At 48.6% G+C, this 20,949-nt stretch overlaps 1 pseudogene; it reads left to right on the forward strand.

Annotated features, from left to right (window-relative positions):
* The first annotated feature begins 15,527 nt into the window (after positions 1-15,527).
* On the forward strand, positions 15,528-15,625 carry LOC138838472 (U6 spliceosomal RNA; annotated as a pseudogene).
* Positions 15,626-20,949: the final 5,324 nt, after the last annotated feature.

The raw sequence follows: 20,949 nt of genomic DNA on the forward strand, positions 1-20,949 counted from the left end.
TTCAGGCCCCACGACTGACCAAAAAATATATAAAAGCCCCTATTGACACTTTTCTAGGTGTACACCAAGGTTTCTCACAGGCAGTTACTAGCAAGTATGTCAGCATGGTCTTTTCTTGCCCAGATAACAGCATATAATAGATACTTGGTTTTCTCAACTAACAATGTTGCTTGGCAAATGTCCACCTTGGTATATGGGGACCTGACTCCTTCCTGGTTAACCGCTATATAATACTCCATGGGAGCATTTCATGCTTCTACAGACAATGTGTTTCTGGAATGTCATTTTGCACCCATGCCAATTTATTTTGGGGAAAGGCTCTTGCAAGACAGCCGAGTTAAAGACCATGTGGCTTTCTTTCTTTTTTCTTTTTCTTTTTTTTTTTTGGTGGGGGGGTCCGGTTGGGGGGCCTGAACTCTGGGTCTGGGCACTGTCCCTCAGCTCTTCAGCTCAAGGCTAGCGCTCTACCACTTGAGCCACAGCACCACTTCCAGCTTTTTCTCCTTATGTGGTGCTGAGGAATCGAACCCAGGGCCTCATGCATGCAAGGCAAGCGCTTTACCACTGAGCCACCTTCCCAGCCCCCCATGTGGCTTTTCTATACAGGTTTAACAAATGGATTTTCTACCAGAAGGTCATGAGCATTTTTATTTCTCCACAAACATATGAACCCAATGACTTACCTAGTTCCGGACTTTTGCGCTGTCAGTGAGACCTGTTATCAATCATGCTGTTGTCTGTTAGTGGGAAGTTCTCTTATTTTTTAATAGAATCGATCATCTTCCCATATTTTTCCTCAAAGAACCATTTGTTTTCTTTTCCTCTGAGTAACCTGTTCCTCTACTGTCTCTATTTTCCTGTCAATCCTTTCTTTCTTTCTTTACCAGAGATCTTTATATATGAAGGTACTCAATCCTGGACCATCTTAAAATGGAAGTTATTTAAGTCATTCTTCAAGTTTTAGTGGAATTGCTCTGTGAAAAACATCTGGGCCTAGAGATTTTGTTAAGAGTTATTATTTTTCTTTGAGATATTTATTGATCTGTTTCAATTCTTTATCTCTCTTGTTAGATTTTTAAAAAGAGGTAGCCAAGTAAGAACAGTACCACGCACGTGGTATTCAGGTAGGTTTATTTAGTAGACCTGCTGGGACCAGGCAAGGTTGGCACTCCACGCGGCTGGCAAAAGAGAGCATCTGGCCCTGAGTTAGGCCTTCTATAGGGTATGGGGCGGGGAAGGGTGTGTCCAGGTAAAGGGAAGTGGGACCAGGTAAGAGGTGGGACCAGGTGGGAGAAAGGTGTAGCCACATCAGATTCAGATGTGACCTCAGCGGATGCAGATGTGACCTCTTCCAGGTGTCCCAGTTGCCTAGGTAACGAAGGTACTGGGCGGGGTCTGCTCACCATCCAGGAATGGACCTTATACCTCCCTTCCAGGTACATTTGTAGAAGTTTTATTTTTAAATCAGAACATTAGCACATTCTTTTTATGTCCGCCAAAACTGAGGCTGTGTTCTACATATTTGAACATATGAATTATTTGAATTATGAACTTGAGCTTTTTCCTTTTTCTCTGAATTAGACTTCATAAAATTTATCTTTCTTGTCTTTAAAGTCACCTTGATTAGCCAGGTGCCAGTGGCTCATGACTGTAACTACTCAGGAGGCTGAGATCTGAGGATTGTGGTTGGAAGTCAGCCGGAGTAGACAAATCCACAAGACTCTCATCTCCAATTCACCAGCAAAAAGCCAAATGTGGAGGAGTGGCTGGAGGGGCAGAGTGCCAGCATTGAGCAAAAAAGCTCAGGCCCTAAGTTCAAGCCCCAGGTCTGAGAGACTCTTTAAATAACCAGCAAAGAGCTGGTAGAGCACCAGCCATCAATGGAAAAAGCAGAGAGGCCCAGATTTCAAGATAGCAAGAGAGAGAGGGAGAGAGAGAGAGAGAGAGAGAGACAGACAGACAGACAGACAGACAGACAGGCAGGCAGACAGACAGACAGACAGACAGACAGACAGACAGACAGACAGACAGACAAAGACAGAGACAGAGAGAAAGAGAAAGGGGGAAAGAGAGAGGGGGAAGAGAGAAGACAGCAGAACAGCATGGGGTTCTTCTCCCACTAGCTCTCCACTGAGGTTTTTACACCTTCCTGCTGTTGCCTGTGCTTCAGTGAGCCGTGTAAGGAGACCCTCACCACACCTTCAGTCTTAGAGACCAGTCCGTCATCAGTCCGCCCACCTTAGTTCCTCCTCTACAGGATGGCGTTCAGGGAAGCCTTTCAGAACCTTACTCAGTGAGTCTTTGTACATGAAAACACAGAAACCGACTTCCACTGAGGAGTCCAGATGCTCTAGAACAACCAAGGATGCCAAAGCACAGAAATGGGCATGATGACCATTGTCCCCCAGGCCAGGCCCCACCACCACCTGAGCTGGGAAGCTTCTCCCCCTCCCCCTGACCCCCGGTCATCACCTGGGGTATGGGAAGTGACTCGTAGGCCTGTTCTCACCCCTCCCCTGAGGATGGGCCTGGGTCACATCCTCTCCTCCCTGTGGGAGCTCATCCCCCACCCCCCACCCCCGCCTGGGGCAAGGCCCCCCACCTGCTGCTCCTGAGAAGCTTTCTAATCCTGCCCATAATTACTCTTTATTAACAGAGGCACTGTCTCGATCCACGCCGAAGGAGGGCGTCGGGAGTGGAGACACGGATCAAACACGGCTCACATTTTCCAAAGGGGCTGATTTGCCAAGACCAAAATAACCTCCCAAGAGAAGGCTGAGCGCCTGCTGGGCCCCATCCAGTGCTCAGGTCTTCTCCCCCCCCCCCCCCCCCCCAGTCAGGCTGAGATCCCCACCAGGTGCTCACGGCCCATCCGGCCCATCCGGCTTTGTTCATCCACGCACTTCCTAAGAACAGAAGTCTGTCTAAGGTCTTGAACTCAGCCTTGCAGATTCACAAGTGAGCAATGCGGGGCCCGGGGCCTCCCTGGCCTCCCATCTCACCCTGACAGAGTGACAATGTGACACTGACTGCTAAATGCCATCTGAGGAGGAGGGGGCCTAACGGGGCAGGATGGGGGCCATGGAGAGGCCCTCCCGGAGGAAGAGACCAGGGGACACCAGAGGAGATTATGTGCAGGGGACAATGCTGAGGTAAAGCTGAGCAGGGTCAGACACAGGTTTGTAGTGGAAAGGAGTATAATTGGGCCCGAAGAGTGGGGCAGCATTCATCTCTGGGCACTAGGGAGTCATGGAAGGTTCTAGACAGGGAGATGAGAGGGGCAGATTGTGCTGTAGGAAGGCTTGTATCAGGGTGGAGAATGGAAACACAATTCTGCAGATCCCAGTAGACAGGACATGTGCCAGAGAGGAAACAAGGGGATCTCCTGGTCCCCAGGATTTGGGACCTCTCTGCCACCTCACCCCCATCACCAGCACCTCTGATTATCCTGTACTAGATCTTTGCAGGGATCTCAGGACCTTAGACCACACTTCCCTGCCCTGAAGCCCTCTCTACCCTTCCCTGCCCTTGAAGCCCGCGCTCCTGCACTGCCCGCGCTCCTGCACTGCCCTTCCCACCCACCCTGCAGCCCCTGCCAATGCTTCCTGCCCAGCTTATCCTTGTTTCCAGGTCCCCGATTCCACAAAGCCCAACCTCCAGCCTCCTGCCCACCTGCCTTCCTCCCCTCTGCCTCTGCCAGGATCCAGAGTCTTCACCCCTCCTCCATCTCCATGTCAGAGGCTCCATTCTCTGGTCTCACCCCCTCTCTCTGGTCTCTGCCAGTTCCTCCTCTTTCTCACTCTGCTCCTAATCCCCTCAGTGGAACTCTTACACTCACAGTTGAACCAGCCCTGGACACTGAGTGTGAGCCAGGCCAGGCCTGGGAGTCACCGAGATAGAAAGGGCACCACGGTGAGCACACAGCTGGACTGGGCCAGCCAGAGACAAGAGGATCATTAGAAGAGCCAGGCCAAGCACAAGTGGCTCACGCCTGTAATCCCAGCTACTCAGGATGCTGAGATCTGAGGATCTCAGTTCAAAGCCAGCCTGGCCAGGAAGAGTCCATGAGACTCTTATCTCCAATTAACCACCAATAAGGCAGAAGAAGAGCTGTGGCTCAAGTAGTAGAGCACCAGTCCTGAGAGGTCAAGTATCAGTGCCAGCACCCCCCGCCCCCTGCCAAAAAAAAAAGAAGGAAACCCAGTGAAGCAAGGGGTCACAGGCCGCTGCAGTCAGGCGGCTGGACGTCCAAACCCCCATCTTTCACTACCACATCCGGACACCTGGCAAAGGGGTTAGCACTGGGCACAGAGTCAGAGCTGAGAGCAGCTTGCTCCGCCCCCTTCCAGGAGGAAAACAGACAGCCTCAGCATCTGCAAGGTGTTCCGCGGCCTGCGCCACAGCAGGGCTGAACCTCAGTCCCTGAGCCCCTGTCTGTGGAGGGGTCGTGGGGCACAGGTATAGCGTAGCCTCCAGCAACCAGGGCTCGCTGCCCAGCCAGGTTCCCAGCAGGTCGCCCTGGCTTTAGCACCTGGGTACCAGCAGCTCCCTGGGGGCTAATTAATATTCATAAAACACTGGAGGCTTAGTGGGAAAGGAGGTTCCATAAAGCCCTTCCCAGAAGTTCCTGCTATTTCTGCTCCATGGCTGGCTTCAGAACCTGGACGAGGTGTTAGGAGACCCATCTCCATTGGACACCATGTGGAAAAAGAACTATACAACTTGTAGGGGATGATGGGAGGGAAAAGAGTAAGGGAAGGGGTGATATTGTCCAAAAAGAAATGTATTTGTAGGTATTTGTAACCTCTCTGGACATCACCTTGATAAAAACAAGTTAAGGACAGAGACAGAGACAGAGACGCATCTCAGGGCCCAGGCGGATGTGTAAACACGTAAAACTCTTTCCTTCACTCAGGATGTATTCCTGAACTAGGAAATAGGAAAAGAAGATGAAGCTTCCTGCCATGCACAGTAGTGCATGCCTGTAATCCCTGCACTCAGGAGCCTGAGGCGGGAGGATTGCAAGTTCCAGCGTGTCCTGTGCTCCATAGTGAGACCCTGTCTCCCACGACCACCAAAGATGAAGTTCCTTGAAATCTGAAAAAGTCCTCCCTCCCACATCCTCACTGTTTCCCCCTCCTCACTCCTCTCCGCCTTTCTTTCCTGCCACTCTGGCCTCTTCCTCTTCCTCCGCTCACCCCGAAGCTCCAACCACCTCCTCCCAAAGCCCGATGCAGTAGCTAGACCCCCAGAACCTACTCCAGAAACACACAGGGATGGGTGCATATCTGCTGGAGACAAGCCTCTGGAACCCTGCCCTGCCCCCATGCCAACTCCCCAGCACATGGCTCAGCCTTCCCACAGCCTGGAAAAGCACAAAGCTCCTTGCTCCCTGCCGGGCACATGCCCCTAGCCCTTAGGGTCAGAGACCTCAGACGACCCCTGGGCCCCAAAGCCCTCAGACGGTCCAGGCTGGGCCGAGGAGGAGGGGTGGTGGTCTGGAAGCTCATCCTTTGTCCCAGGCATCAGCAGATTTTAATTCCAAGGTTCAAAGCGCCTTTGCCCCTCTCCCAGATAAAAGGCTGCTCAGCCAGGGGGATGAGCTGGGTAATAAGGGCAGGAAGGGCTCTGGAAGGCTGGCCCACCACCCCGGCTGCCCAGACCCTCCGCCCACCAGTGTGCTCAGCCCTGGCCGCCACCGTTCCGGCCCACTGCCCCACAAGAAAAGCCTATTAATTTAACACTAATAGGATTTTCAATTTGTCACAATCCCGGAGCGGCTGGGGAGGTGGAGGAGAAGGCAGTGGCGGGGATTCAAAGCGTGTCTGCGTGGGCTTCGCGGGACACTGGCCTGGATGCCAGCTGGGTCCCTGGCCTCCTCTGCGGCAGAATGTTCACAAAAGCCCCTCAGAGAAGAGGCAGCGCTGATTCATTTGACGTACGACACACAGGCAGTGCTGCCCGCTAGGTAGCCCCTGCCCTCCGTCCCAGCCTGTCGTCCTGCCCTACCCTGACATTCCCTCCGGCTTCAGGGTGACCTGCTGGGGTGGGTGAGGGGCTGGGAGCCCCCCGATCTCCCCAAATTCTGGGGATCCACGAGCTGGACACCTGGTCTTACTGGGCAGCTCAAGATGAGGCGTCTGCATACTCCACACGCAGCCCGGCCCAACCCGTGCCATCCAGCTGGGACTCGGCTACAGCTGACACCACAGCCACCAGCTGCCCAGGCCCGGTCCCCAGGCGAATTCCTCTGAGCTCAGAAGCCAGACAGTGGGATTGCCACTGCGTCTGCGCCCGTTTCCCCCCACCCCACCCCCGGCTGGGCTGTGGACTCAGCCCTGCTTTCCCATGGCTGGGAAACCAGGGGTCCCCTGGCCCAGCAAGGAAGGGATGGAGCTCCTACCCCTGTGAACAAGGGCCAGAGCCACACATGGTGACAGGACCACTGGCAATGAGTGCAGAGCCAAAGTACAGCCCCATGCCTGGCTCCACCCCCTGTCCCAGAGCCACCTGCTGCTCCAAGGGAGAGCTCTGAAGGGGGGGGGGGCTGCCCCAACTCTGGCCCTGAGCAACTGCTTCTGTGCAAAAAGTCCCCCCACCGCACACACACACACACACACACACACACACACACACACACACACAGCTGGGCACCAGTGCTTCACACCTGTAATCCTAGCTACTCAAGAAGCTGAGATCTGAGATACATGGTTCAAAGCCAGCCCGGGCAGGAAAGTCCTATGGGACTCTTGACTTTAATTAACCACCAAAAAGCCAGAAATGAAGATGTAGTTCGAGTGGTAGAGCACTAGAAAAAAATCCGAGGAATAGTGCACAGGTCCTGAGTTCATGCTTTAGGTTGGACACATACACAAAGCTCCCCACCACCAGCCCGGACAGGCATGGGGGCCGGGAGGTCCCTAACTGTGGTCCCCTGTGCTGAGTCTCCATCCAGGACCCCACAGGAATGGTGACCATGATTTAAAGCATGAGTGTGGGCTACTTTGTGGCCTCCACCCAGATAGCAATGGGAGAGAGGCAGGGAGGAGATACCGGGAGACAAACCCAGGCAGGGACCATTTCTGTTATTGCTGATGGACTCGGGTACACAGAGAATTGCATGTCTTGTTTATCAAAGAAAGAGGAGCTGAAAATTAGCAGTCACCTTATTTAGCTGTCACAGGAGAAAATGGGGTCCCCCGACTCAGGCAGGAGGAGTGTCACTTTACCAAATCAAAGTGAATGGGCCCAAAGTTCCAGGAGTGGAAGTTTATGGGTGCTCAGGTTCAGGACAGAATGCTGGAGAAGATTCTAGAAAGGTCTGAGTGCCATCCTCTAGACTGTGGGTAGCTACTGTGTCTTCCAGGTAGGAGGGAGACCTGCCAGGGAAGGGGAGAATTTCAGCCCACATGGGCACAAAAGAGGGCAGGAAAGGACACCGCAACCCTGGGCTTTATCTGACCATAAACTGCAGAACATCTTTGTTTGGTCCCGAATCACATCCTTGGCTGGAACAGCAAGTGTTCAGCTCTGCTCCCAGATAGAACGGAAGTCAGAGGTGGCATCCCCAGGAGCCACGTCACCAAGTCTCCAGAGGCTGCATCCTAAGGCCTTTCCCTGCTCTGCTGAGGCTCCCTGATGGGCCAAGTCCCACATTGGGAATGATCTCCAGGGCTCCACTTGGCTCTTACTGGCACTCCCACCTTGTTGTTTGAGGCTAGATGAGTTGCTCACCTTTTCTGTGCTTTTAAGGATATTTACCCTCTAGAAGGTGAACACCCTGTGAGAAATAGCCTGGTGAGCGGCACTCTGTTTATTAGAGAGGACTTTAAGAATGGGGAAGAGCCAGGTGCTGGTGCTCATACCTATCATCTTAGCCACACAGGAGGCTGAGATCTGAGGATCACCTTTTGAAGCTTGCCTGACCAGAAAGTCCACGAGACTCCAGTTAACCTGTGCGGAAAAAAAGAGTTGGAAGTGGAGCTGTGGCTCAAGTGGTAGAGTGCCAGACTGAAGCAAAACTGCCGAGCACAGCCAGTCCCTGAGTTCAAGCGAAAAAAGATTAGGAAGGAAGCTGTGGGTTGGAGTACAAAAATCGGTCGTTCCTTTAGCATTATACACACATACAACAAGGATTGATTGAGTTCTTACCTTTCGTGAGATGCCACTCCAGGGCCCAGACAAAGAACCAGAAACAGGCCCTGCCCTTAAGAACCCTTAAGACCAGTACACTAGGGCCTGCCAGATAAGGGAAGGCCTGAGTCCGGGTAGATGAGGAAGATTCCAGTCAAAAAAATGGAGAAGAGGCAGCCAAGCAAAGTGGGGATGGTCAGCAGGGATCCAGTGGGGAAGGGACATCTGTGAAGGTGACAGTACTGCCCCTTCTTACCTGCACACCACCTGTCTGCAGGATGCATGAACCAATGAGTGATGGCATTCATGAATGAATGAATGAGTGTGTGCATGGTGGCAAAGATCCAGGTATGCACATGATAGAAAAGCACCTCACACACAGGTAGTGAACACTTGGTGGAAAGTGGGCCTAACCACCTGGCCATTTCTGGGTTAACCCACAGCTCTAGCTCCCAATGTCTTCCAAACCCCAGGTCCTCACCCACTAGTGTAACCTCTGACCCACTGGATGTCCAGTCCCCTACTAACAGGCCAGGCAGAAAAATAAAATTTTCTCATCCAACAGCATTGCTTGCATATTTGGGGATTGGAGGGAGGAAGTACTGGAAATTGAACCCATAGCTTTGTACTTTCTTTTTTTCTTTTTCTTTTCTTTTCTTTTTTTTTTGGTTGTGGGGCCTGAACTCTGGGCCTGGGCGCTGTCCCTCAGCTCTTCAGCTCAAGGCTAGCACTCTACCACTTGAGCCACAGCACCACTTCTGGCTTTTTCTGCTTATGTGATGCTGAGGAATCGAACCCAGGGCCTCATGCATGCAAGGCAAGTGCTCTACCACTGAGCCACCTTCCCAGCCCCATAGCTTTGCACTTTCTAGGCAGGTGCTCTGCCATTTGAGCCACACCTCCAGCCCTTTTTTTTTTTACCTTTTTTATTTTTAAGGTATTTTTATGCCTGGGCTAGCCTTGGCTTCAATCCTTCTGCTTTCCTGAACTGCTCGGGATGACAGACACACACCACAGCACCCATCCATTGGTTGGGATGGGGGTCTCATGAACTTTTATAGCCAGGCTGGCCTTGAACCATGATCCTTGGATCTCTCCCTCCCAAGTAGCTACGATTACAGGCTTGAGCCACCACGCTGGCTCAACAGCACCAACATGTCAGGAACTGTGCTGAGCACCAAGGCTATCCTCGTCGTAAAGGCCGGGTCTGATGTTGGGCCTCTCCATCATTGGACCCACGGACCTCTACACAACACAGTCACAGCAGGGGCCCACTAGGAGGGCACCAGGCTGCTGGAGCATGCCCAGGATGCCCGCCATCAACGACAAGACGGGGCATGTGCAGCGATGTTCCTTCTCTGGAGCTCCTGCCCCTAACCGTGGCCAAAAACAAGGCACGCGCATGGCTGAAGCCCCATCCACGGCCCCCAGCCAACGTACTGCCACTGATTATTTGGCTTGGAACAGGAAATACATTTTTCAACTATTTATACTGCTGACCTCAGGAATAAACTCATTACTGTGCAAAGCTGCATTCCCACACTGCCCAGGGCACATCTGTAACCTTGGTTAGGACCCGTGAGGCAGCACCAGATGGCTGAGAGGGCCAGGGGCCAGCGCTGCCCTGCGGACACCTCTGCCCAGTCCCTACAGTCTTCAGGAGAGAGAGCCCACGGCTCCAACTCCGGGAAGGTCTGCCGGCCACTGTTCTCGGCTGGGCCCAAACATATCCCCTGGTCTCTACTCTGGGTCTGCACCATGGCAGTGCAGTAGAGCGGAGCCCCAGGGACTGTCATTCAGAGTAAATGACAGCATGTCTGAGAACATGGGGCTGCTCCAGAAAAACCATCAGCCTGAACCGCCTGGCCCCAGAGGCCAGCTCAGCTCACAAGGCCCCACATCTGGCCAGCCACAGCCGCAGCCAGATGTGCTGTGGACCTCGGTGTCCATGTGTGGCCGCTGCCCACAGCTGCCACGCCAACCTTGCTGCCAGTTTATTTGATGCTGGTTGGCACCATCAAGGACGGCCAGGAGATAGAAAGGGAAGGAAGAAAAAGAACAAGAGTGATCGTGGCCTCAATCATGACATCATGAAAAAAATTTTTTTCATTTATTGCACCAGGCACCAGTGGCTCATAACGGTAATCCTTGCTACTCAGGAAGCTGAGATCTGCGGATCGCAATTTGAAGCCAGCCAGGGCAAGAAGTCTGTGAGATTCTTATTTCTAATTAGCTACCAAAATGCTAGAAGTAGATCTGTGGCTCAGGTGGTAGAATGCTAGCCTTGAATGGAAAAAGCCAAGTGGGAACATGAGGCCTGAGCTTCAGCTCCATGCCAACACACACACACACACACACACACACACACACACACACACACACACACACACACACACACACACATACACACACACACACAGAGTAATAGATCAATAAATAAAAGTTTACTGAAACAGGCCAGGTGCCAGTGGCTCACACCTACAATCCTAGCTACTCAGGAGGCTGAGATCTGAGAATCACAGTTCAAAGCCAGTTCAGACAGAAAAGTCCCCTTGAGATTCTTACCTCCAATTAACCACTCAAAAACCAGAAGTAGCGGGGCTGGGAAGGTGGCTCAGTGGTAGAGCGCTTGCCTTGCATGCATGAGGCCCTGGGTTCGTTCCTCAGCACCACATAAGCAAAAAGAAAAAAAAGCCGGAAGTGGTGCTGTGGCTCAAGTGGTAGAGTGCTAGCCTTGAGCTGAAGAGCTGAGGGACAGTGCCCAGGCCCAGAGTTCAGGCCCCATGACTGGACCCCCCCCCAAAAAAAAAGACAGAAAAAAAAAACAGAAGTAGCCCAGTGCCTCAAAGTGGTAGAGCCCTAGCCTTGAGCAAAAGAACTGAGGGACGGTGCCCAGGCCCTGAGTTCAAGCCCCATGACCATGAAAAAAAAAAAAGTTTACTGAAACAAGCTACTATGGCTCATGAGTTGGCACAGCTGTCGGTTAGGGGCAGAATATTTAAATATTTTAGCCTCTGAGAGTCTAAGTTCCTGTTACAATGACCAGTTCCATGTAAAACCAGACATGGACAATACATTATGAATGGCATGGCTATTGAACAATAAAACTTTATTTACAACCTGAGTCACAGCCAGATGTGGCTGCCCGTGGTGATGGAGTTGGGCAATAACCTCATCAGTGTCCTCAATTCCTCTCCGTCACTCCCACCTGATGAGGCACCAGGTCCTGTCCAGCCTTCCTGCTACATAGTGTCCTCTGTCATTGCCCGAGCTCAGCCCTCTCCCAAAGTGTGTATTAGCTTTCCACTGTCATAACAAAATACCCAGAGGTGATCAATTATAAAGGGGAAAAGGTTTGGAAGGCGCCAGCCCCCTGGGTCTGGTGGTAAGGCAGAACATCATCATGGTAGAGCAAAACTGCTTACCTTATGGCCAGGAAGCAAAAGAGAGGGAGAGGAAGAGATGAGGATTCCACAGTCCCCTTGCAGGACACGCCCCCCCCAATGACCTAAAGACCTCCCACTCACCTTCCGCCTCCCCCCCCCTTGAAGGCCCCACCACCGCCCAAACATGCCACACTGGGAACCAGCCTTTAACACAGCTGGGAGGCCCTGAAGGCCCAGAGTGGAAGGGCCTCTTGCTCCCCCGTCCCATTCTCTACATCACCGCTCCTTTCCCAGCTCCCACATCCTGGCCAGCTTTTTCACACATCTCTTCACACCCAGTTCCCTCTATTTGTCTGGGCTCACTGCTCATGGCCCTCCCCGACTCCCCCACTCAGCTATCTTCAGATTGAATGTCTGTCTGTTCTCAGAACACTCCAGGCAACCCCTTCCTATGCACAAGTAGGAGCATTTCTCCTCCTCTTCTCCTGGCCAGCTCCTCTTCCTCCTCCACTGCAGGTCAGAAGTCACCTACCCTGTCAGCTGATCTCCCCAGCTGACCTCTAACAAATAAATGCTGGTACTTGAGGCACAAACTTCCGCGAATCCAACAAACCCAATTACCCTCTCATCCTGGGCACATAGCTAGATCACATTTCCCAAGCTCCTTTGGAGGAGCATGTGGGGGCCCATGCTCTCAGATTCTAGCCCATGAAGGGAGGGAGGGCAGAAGCAATGGAGATCATTTCTGGCCTTGACCTTCACCTCCAATACCAACTTTCACACTCACTGCCTTTCCCTATCTCCTGGCTGAATGGAGGGGACACAGAGAACCTGCAACAGGGTGGAGCCCCAAAATAGAAAGGAGCTGGGTTCCTGAGTCACTGCTTGGATGAGTGCTGCTGAAGGGAGCTTCTCACCATGCGTGAAGCCCCTGAAACTTGAGGATTGGGTGTTACAGTTGCTATCCTGCCTTGACTAGACCTACACTCAATTAACTGTGTGTTTACCTTCCTACACAGCCACAAGAGGTGCAAGGTGGAAACTCGTCTGTCTCAGCCAGCACCTTATTACCAGAGAGGAGGAACTCAATAAATATTCATAGATTTGACGAATCACTGAATGAATGCAACTGCTGTGGAGGGCATAGATTTCTCCTAACACCACGAGGATTCTGCTGTGCGCCATTGTTGGAAAGCCACGGCCAACCTAGAAGGCCTAAAACTTTGGGGAGGAGGGGAAGGAGGAGCAAGCTAGTCCTCTCCATGTTCCAGCCCAGGGAACTGAGCTGAAATGAATCCAGGGCCAGTGTCCCCAGCCAAAGGAGGGAGCTAAGGGACAGCCACTCACCAGAGGCTGGGGGTGGCAGGCAGGGGAAGACGGAGAAGGGGGTCATGGGAGCAGGCTGGACTCCATTGGTGCTGATGGACATTTCTCTAGGCACTTCTTATTCTTTTTTTTTTTTTTCTTTTTTGGTCAGTCACGGGGCCTGAATTCTGGGCCTGGGTGCTGTCCCTCAGCTCTTCAGGCCAAGGCTAGTGCTCTACCTCTTGAGCCACAGTGCCACTTCCAGCTTTTTCTGCTCATGTGGTGCCGAGGAATCGAACCCAGGGCCTCATGCATGCAAGGCAAGTGCTCTACCACTGAGCCAACTTCCCAGCCCCATCTAGGCACTTCTATGTACACATTTGGTCCCTGCTGTAACTCCACAGAGCAGATGCTGGTGCTATTTCAGAAATGAAAAACAAGCTATTTCTGCTACTTGTCCAAGGTTGTACAGCCTTAGCTACTTAAGAAGCTAAGATCTGAGGATCAAACTTCGAAACAAGCCTGGGCAGAAAAGTTTGTTAGACTCCAATTAATCATCCAAAAGCTGGAAGTAGAGTTGTGGCCTAAACAGTAGAATACTAGTCTTCAGTGGAAAAAAAAAAAAACTAACTAAGAAACAGCACCAGGGCCCTGAGTTCAAGCCCCAGATCCGCGCGCACGCGCGCACGAGCACAAACACACACACACACACACACACACACACACACACACACACACACACACACACACACACACACACACGAACTATTTAGCAGAAGAAGATAGAATAAAATCTAACACTCATCCATGGGAAAAAAAAAAACTCTCAGCAAACTAGACATGAAGGCAACTTCCTTAGCTAAAAGTTAGTTCGAGGGCTGGGAAGGTGGCTCAGTGATAAAGTGCTGGCCTTGCATGCATGAGGCCCTGGGTTCGATTCCTCAGCACCACATAAGCAGAAAAAGCTGGAAGTGGCACTGTGGCCCAAGTGGTGGAGCGCTAGCCTTGAGCTGAAGAGCTGAGGGACAGTGCCCAGGCCCAGAGTTAAAGCCCCATGACCAAAATAAATTAAAAAAAAAAAAAAGGTTAGCCTAGGCTGACTTTGTATGTCATAGTAAAATAGTAGCTGCTGTCTCTCTAAGGTTGAGAGCAAGATGAGAATGATTCCTCTTACAACCCCAACTTACCATCTTACTGGAGTCCTAGCTCACATGATAAGACCGGACAGGGAAATAATTGTGTAGATGGAACCAGTGAGTTGAGTGTGGAGTTCAGCAGGTGGCTCAAGCTTGTAATCCTAGCTACTCAGGAACTTGAAATCTGAGGACCGCGTTCAAAACCAGCCCAGACAGACAGAAACCCATGTTTCACGAGTGGCTTGTACATGAATGGAGGGAGGAAGGGTAAGGAAATGCAGTCATTAGAGTCAGTGTACATTATGTAAAACTGAACTATGCAACTTGAGGGTAGAAATGGGAGGGGGAAATGGGGAAGAATGATGGAAGGGGTGATTTTTGACCAAGAAGCAGTTCTGTACTCATAATCCGATTTACAGAATTAATAACATTAAAAAAATCCATTCTGGATTTTAAGCTCGATGCACAGGGAAAACATATTATTAACTAAGGAAAACTAATCAATGCTGCCTCTCTTCCCTAGTCCCATTTGTACTTATTCTAAAAAATGAAGGAAAATTAACAAACTGTATTGATAATGTTCTAAATTGATTTAGAATACTATAAATTTCACCATGCTCCTACAAAAAAAAAAAAAAAAAGGAGTGGCTTGTAGCCTTGTGTCATGGCTCATGCCTATAATCCTAGCTACTCAAGAGGCTGAGATCTATGAGTATTATGTTTGAAGCCAGCCCAGACAAGAAAGTCTTTGAGACTATCTCCAGTTAACCAGCAAAAAGCTGGAAATGGAGGCATGTCACAAGTGGTAGAGTGACAACCTTGAGTGGAAAAAGCGAAGCAAGAGTGTGAGGCCTTGAGTTCAAGCCCTAAAAGTAGCGACAACAACAAAAAAAAGTATGCAGAAATTCAGAGGAAAGAAATAAGAACTGCTGTCCCAGTGTGGATAATACCAGTAATTGGAAAGCTGAGACAGGAAGATCACAAATTCTAAGCCAGGCTGGCTAAAATTGAGGCCCTAACTCAAAAATTAATAATAATACTGTATTTGTTCACACATGACATGACTGTAGAATACTGCAAATAAGTAAAAGTTATAGCAAGGTTGCAGGATATAAGAGTAATATACAAGTCAAACATGCTCCTACATATCAATAACTGGAGTTTAACATTGAAAACACAATACTATTGATATTTGCACCAAAGGATGGCATACTATCTGCCATCGGTGGTTCACACACTCCTAGCTATTTGGGGGTACAGGGTGGAAGGATCCCAGTCTGAGGCCAGTCCAGGCAAAAAGATCATGAGACACCATCTCAAACAATAGCTGCTCATGGTGGAGAGCCATGACTTTAGGCCAGTCCATCTTAAAAAAAAAAAAAAAAGAAATTGAGTGTTCCTATAATCCTAGCTACTCATGAGGATTGTGGTTCAAAACGAGCCCGGGCAGGAAGGAAAGACTCTTATCTCCAATAAACCACCAGAAAACTGGAAGTGGAGCTATGACTCAAAGTGGTAGAGCACTAGCCTTGAGTTGAAGAGCTGAGGGACAATGCTCAGGCCCAGAGTTCAAGCCCTATGACTGACAAAAAAAAAAGAACGATACAGAGAAAGAAGATTAGCATGGCCTCTGTACAAGGATGACACACAACTCATTCAATTTTCAACAGAAAAGGCTGGGTATGGTGGTACATACCTGTCATCCCAGCTACAGCAGAAAGTGTAAATAGAAGGATCACAATCCAAAAAAGCTTGGGCAAAAAGTGAGACCATAGGGTAGATAGTTTCTGAGATAGCTCAGAAACAACTAGAACAAAAAGGACTGTGGAAGCGTGGCCCAAATGGTAGCGTGCCTGTCTAGCAAGCTCAAAGCCCTGACTTCAAGCCCCAGTGCCATACATTAAACACACACACAGTCCTTGAAAGATACTATTATGAGAATGTAAACAAAGCATCAAGAGGGAGAGTGGGCAAATACATCAAAATAGTCAATGTATATTCGTGAAACGAGCTAGGAAGCTTGAGGGGATAGGTGGGGCTGGGGTGGGTAAAGTATACACCCAAACATGAAAGATTAAACAGCAGTGTCTGAACAACCAAACATCTTCATGATCTCCAAAACGGAAATAGGTTGTTTTTTTCCTTTTCTTTCTTTCTTTTCTTTTTTCTTTTCTTTCTTTTTTTTTTTTTTTTTTGTTGTTGTTGTTGATTGTGGGACTTGAACTCTGGGCTTGGACACTGTCCCTGAGCTCTTTGGCTCAAGGCAAGCGCTCTACCACTTGAGCCACAGCACCACTTCCGGTTTTCTAGTGGTTTATTGGAGAAAAGAGTCTCACAGACTTTCCTGCCGGGGCTGACTTTGAACGGCGATCCTCAGATCTCAGCCTCCTGAGTAGCTAGGATTACAGGCGTGAGCCACGGACGCCCGGCTTGGAAATATTTTCTTAAGTAGAAACAAGAAAGCACTAATCAGAAAGGAAAATAAGTGATGGAGTTAAGCACGTAAAGTTCAGAACTTCCTTGGCCAGATGTGATGTAAAGATTCAGCACTTCCTTGGCCAGATGTGAGGGTACACACCTGCAACCCCAGCATTCAGGAGTCTGAAGCAAGAAGATGGGGAGTTTGAGGCAAATCTAGACTACACTGTGAGATCTTGTCTTTAAAAAAAGAAATCCAGGCCAGGCACCATGGCTCAGGCCTGTCATATGAGCTATTCAGGAGGCTGAGATCTGAGGATCAAGGTTCACAACCGGTCCAACCAGGAAAATACTTGAGACTTATCTCCAGTTAACCAGCAAAATGCAGAAAGCAGGCTCACATAGGAGGACACTAGTCAAGCCTTAGTACCTGCGCACGCGCACACACACACTCACACACACACACACACACACACACACACACACACACAGTCCAAGCACATGATAGAGCCCAAGACAGCTCAACCCAGCATTGACCCAGTGTCCCCCTGCCAACTTCCCCAGCACCTGTGTGTAGACCCATAGCATTGTATTCCTATGAGAAAGACTCAGAAATAGGATCTGAACACTTGGAATTGAATCCTGGCTTTGCAGCTAATTTCTTTTGTAACTTAGGGCCTGTGTGTCCCTGTGGGTAAAACAAGAAGTGCACGAGCTCTTAGAACCACTTGGCCCACATTCATTCACAGGTGCCTAGCTCTGTGCCAGAGCCTAGGCTCTGTCTAAAATGCTGGAGAGGAACCCTTGTAGGAACACAGTGCGGGGTCATTGGATCAATCCTAGAAAGCTTACTGGAAGAGGTGGTGGTGCTTAGACAGAGTTTTATGGTATGAGTAGTATGGACAAATGAAAGACTAAGGAACACACTCATGGCATACAGTATACCAGAGGCCTCATGTGACTCTGAGAGGCTGCCATAGCTCTGTGGAGTTGGGACTGCACGGGGGTGCCTGGAGCCCAGAGAATGGTGTGAGGCTGATGGCAGCACCCACGTTGATTGCACACAGTCTGGGCTGGAGGCTGGGGGCAGGCTACAGACAGCTCTTAGTGCATGGAGGCAGAGGAGATGTAGAAATAGAGTCTGCAGAGAGAGAGAGAGAGGCCTTCACCAGGAAAGGGAGGACACAGCACCCCCAGCAGATAACACCAGCCAGCACGTCCTCCCCACTGAGGAAGACAAGGGCCGTGGTTCTCATACTTCACATAGCACAGACGCAGGGCAGGTGCTCAGAAGTGTTGGGTTTTGCTAAAAAAATTTTATGTATGTATATATATATATGTGTGTGTGTGTGTTATATTATATATACATTATACCATATATAAATTATATATTATATATACCTTATACACACATGTGTGTATATATATATTTATATTTATATTTATATTTATATTTAGCCAACTATAATGATTCACAACTGTAATTCCAGCACTCAGGAAGCTGAAGCAGGAGGATCATGCGCTGATGGCCAGCCTGAGCTACATACTAAGACCTTGTCTCCATAGAAAATATATATAATTAAATTCTGTGGTCCATGCCTGCAATCTTAGTTACTCAGGAGGAGGCTGAGATATGAGGATCATGGTTCCAAGTCAGTCCAGGCAGAAGAGTCTGTGAGACTCTTATTTCCAATACACTACCAAAAAGCTCTGGCTCCAATGGCAGTGTGCTAGCCTTGGGCATTAAAAAGCTTAGAGACAGCACCCAAACCCAAGATGGCACTATACATATATGTGTGTATGTATGTATATATATTATATTACATACATATATATGTATACACACATATTCCTTTAAACTTAGGAAAGCCGGAAGAGGTTGGGGAAAATAAGTAAAGCTGGGTATTCAAAGTGGGGGTTTCCACCACTCCAGAGCTCCTGGGCTCTCTGCCCGTGACGGTCTCTAGCAACCTTGGCAGGACTGGAGGATGTGGAGGCCAAAGGCAGGAATCCTTACTCCTTAGTGACTAGCCAGTGGAGACGTGGAGATAAGGTGTAAGAAAACCTCCTCTAGACCTTTGATGACAAATAAGAGAAGAAGGGGTGGGAGAAGGAAGGGGGGGAAAAGGAGGAAATAGGAGAGAACAGTGGGTGGAGGGAACTTCAGGCAAGGGAGAGTTTAAACACCACATGGGTTACTTGCTTAGTAACCAGTAAATCAGCTCTGAGCCTCAGTTTCCTCAACTGAAAGATGGACAGGAGTAGTCCCTGCTTCTTAAAAGTAACTGGTAAAATTTCTCTAATACATGGAAATTGAACAGCACACTCCTTAACAATGCCTGGATAACAGAAGAGATCAGAGAAGAAATAAAGCATTTCCTACAACTCAATGAAAATGAAAACACCTCACAAAGAAACTTGTGGGACACAGCAAAAGCAGTCCTGAGGGGCAAATTTATTGCCCTCAGTGCCCACATCAAGAGAATGGAGACAGACCAAGTAAATAATCTCATGTTGCAATTAAAACAGCTAGAAAAACAAGAAAAAATGGGACCTAAAACTACTAGACGAAGCCAGATAACCAAATTAAAAGCAGAGATTAACCAATTAGAAAATCAGAAAACCATAACCAAAATAAACCAAACAAAAAGCTGGTTCTTTGAAAAAATAAACAAAATTGATGGCCCATTGGCTAGATTAATTAAAAAAAGAAGAGAGGAAACCCATATTAATAGGATTAGGGATGCCACGGGAAACATCACAACACGTACCCAAGATATCCAAACAATTCTAACAGACTACTTTCAAAAGCTATACTCTCTAAAGGAAGAAAATCGGGCAGAAATGGATGCATTTTTAGAGAAATACAAGTTGCCCAAACTGAGCAAAGAAGAAGTTAACCAATTAAATAAGCCAATATCCTATAATGAGATACAGGAAGCTATCAAAAGTCTTCCAACAAAAAAAAGCCCAGGACCACAGCAGAATTCACAGCAGAATTCTATAAGACCTTTAAACAAGAACTAATACCCATACTCCTCAAGCTCTTCAGAGAAACAGAGAAGGAGGGAGCTATCCCAAACTCATTCTACGAAGCCAATATCACACTCATCCCCAAACCAGGCAAAGACCCAACCAAAAAGGAGAATTACAGGCCAATCTCCTTGATGAACACAGATGCAAAGATCCTTAATAAGATTCTAGCTAACAGAATCCAGAAACACATAAAAAAAATAATTCACTATGACCAGGTAGGCTTCATCCCAGAGACACAGGGATGGTTTAACATACGTAAGTCAATAAATGTAATCCAACATATCAACAGAGCCAAGGTCAAGAATCACATGATTATCGCCACAGATGCAGAAAAGGCCTTTGACAAAATTCAACATTCATTCATGCTAAAAGCTCTGGAGAAAATAGGAATAGAAGGAACATTTCTAAAAACAATAAAAGCCATTTATGACAGACCAATAGCCAATATTATACTTAATGGGGAAAAGCTACAGCCAATTCTCCTAAAATCAGGAACAAGGCAAGGATGCCCACTGTCTCCACTCCTCTTCAATATAGTCCTAGAACCCTTAGCCAGGGCAATAAGGCAAGAAAAAGACATTAAAGGGATCCGCATAGGGAAAGAAGAAGTTAAACTATCCCTTTTTGCAGACGACATGATACTATACCTCCATGATCCCAAAAACTCCATCCCCAAACTCTTAGAAATCATAAATCACTTCGGCAAAATAGCAGGATACAAAATAAACCCACAAAAATCAGTTGCCTTCCTATACACTGATAATGTACAGGAAGAGAGGGAAATAAAGGGAGCAACCCCATTCACAATAACCTCCCGAAAAATAAAATATTTAGGAATTAACCTAACCAAAGATGTAAAAGAACTATTTAATGAGAACTATAAAAAGTTAAAAAAAGAAATTGCAGAAGACACTAGGAAATGGAAAGACCTCCCATGCTCCTGGATAGGCCGACTTAATATAATAAAGATGGTAATACTTCCAAAACTAATATACAAATTCAACGCAATTCCTATTAAAATCCCAATGACGTACATCACTGAAATACAGAAAACAGTCCAAAAATTCATATGGAACAACAAAAGACCTAGAATAGCCAAAACAATTCGAGGGGATAAAGACAATATGGGAGGGCTATCCATGCCGAACTTCAAACTCTACTACAGAGCTATAATAACAAAGACAGCATGGTACTGGCACAAAAACAGACCCGAAGACCAATGGAACAGAATAGAAGATCCAGAAATAAATCCACAGGCCTACAGCCAGCTGATATTCGACAAAGGAGCCAAAGACATACAATGGAAGAAACACAGCCTCTTCAACCGCTGGTGCTGGGAAAACTGGGCAGCCACATGCAGAAAACTAAAAGTGGACCCCAGCCTATCACCATGCACCAACATCAACTCAAAATGGATTAAAGACCTTAACATTAAACCTGAATCTCTGAAACTACTGCAGGACAGAGTAGGAGAGACACTTGAACTAATAAGCACAGGAAGGAACTTCCTGAACAGAGTCCCAGGGTCACAACAA

The sequence above is a fragment of the Dipodomys merriami genome, unplaced genomic scaffold, assembly GCF_024711535.1.
Source record: "Dipodomys merriami isolate MVZ:Mamm:240054 unplaced genomic scaffold, mDipMer1.0.p SCAF_28, whole genome shotgun sequence".
Taxonomy (NCBI): Eukaryota; Metazoa; Chordata; class Mammalia; order Rodentia; family Heteromyidae; genus Dipodomys; species Dipodomys merriami.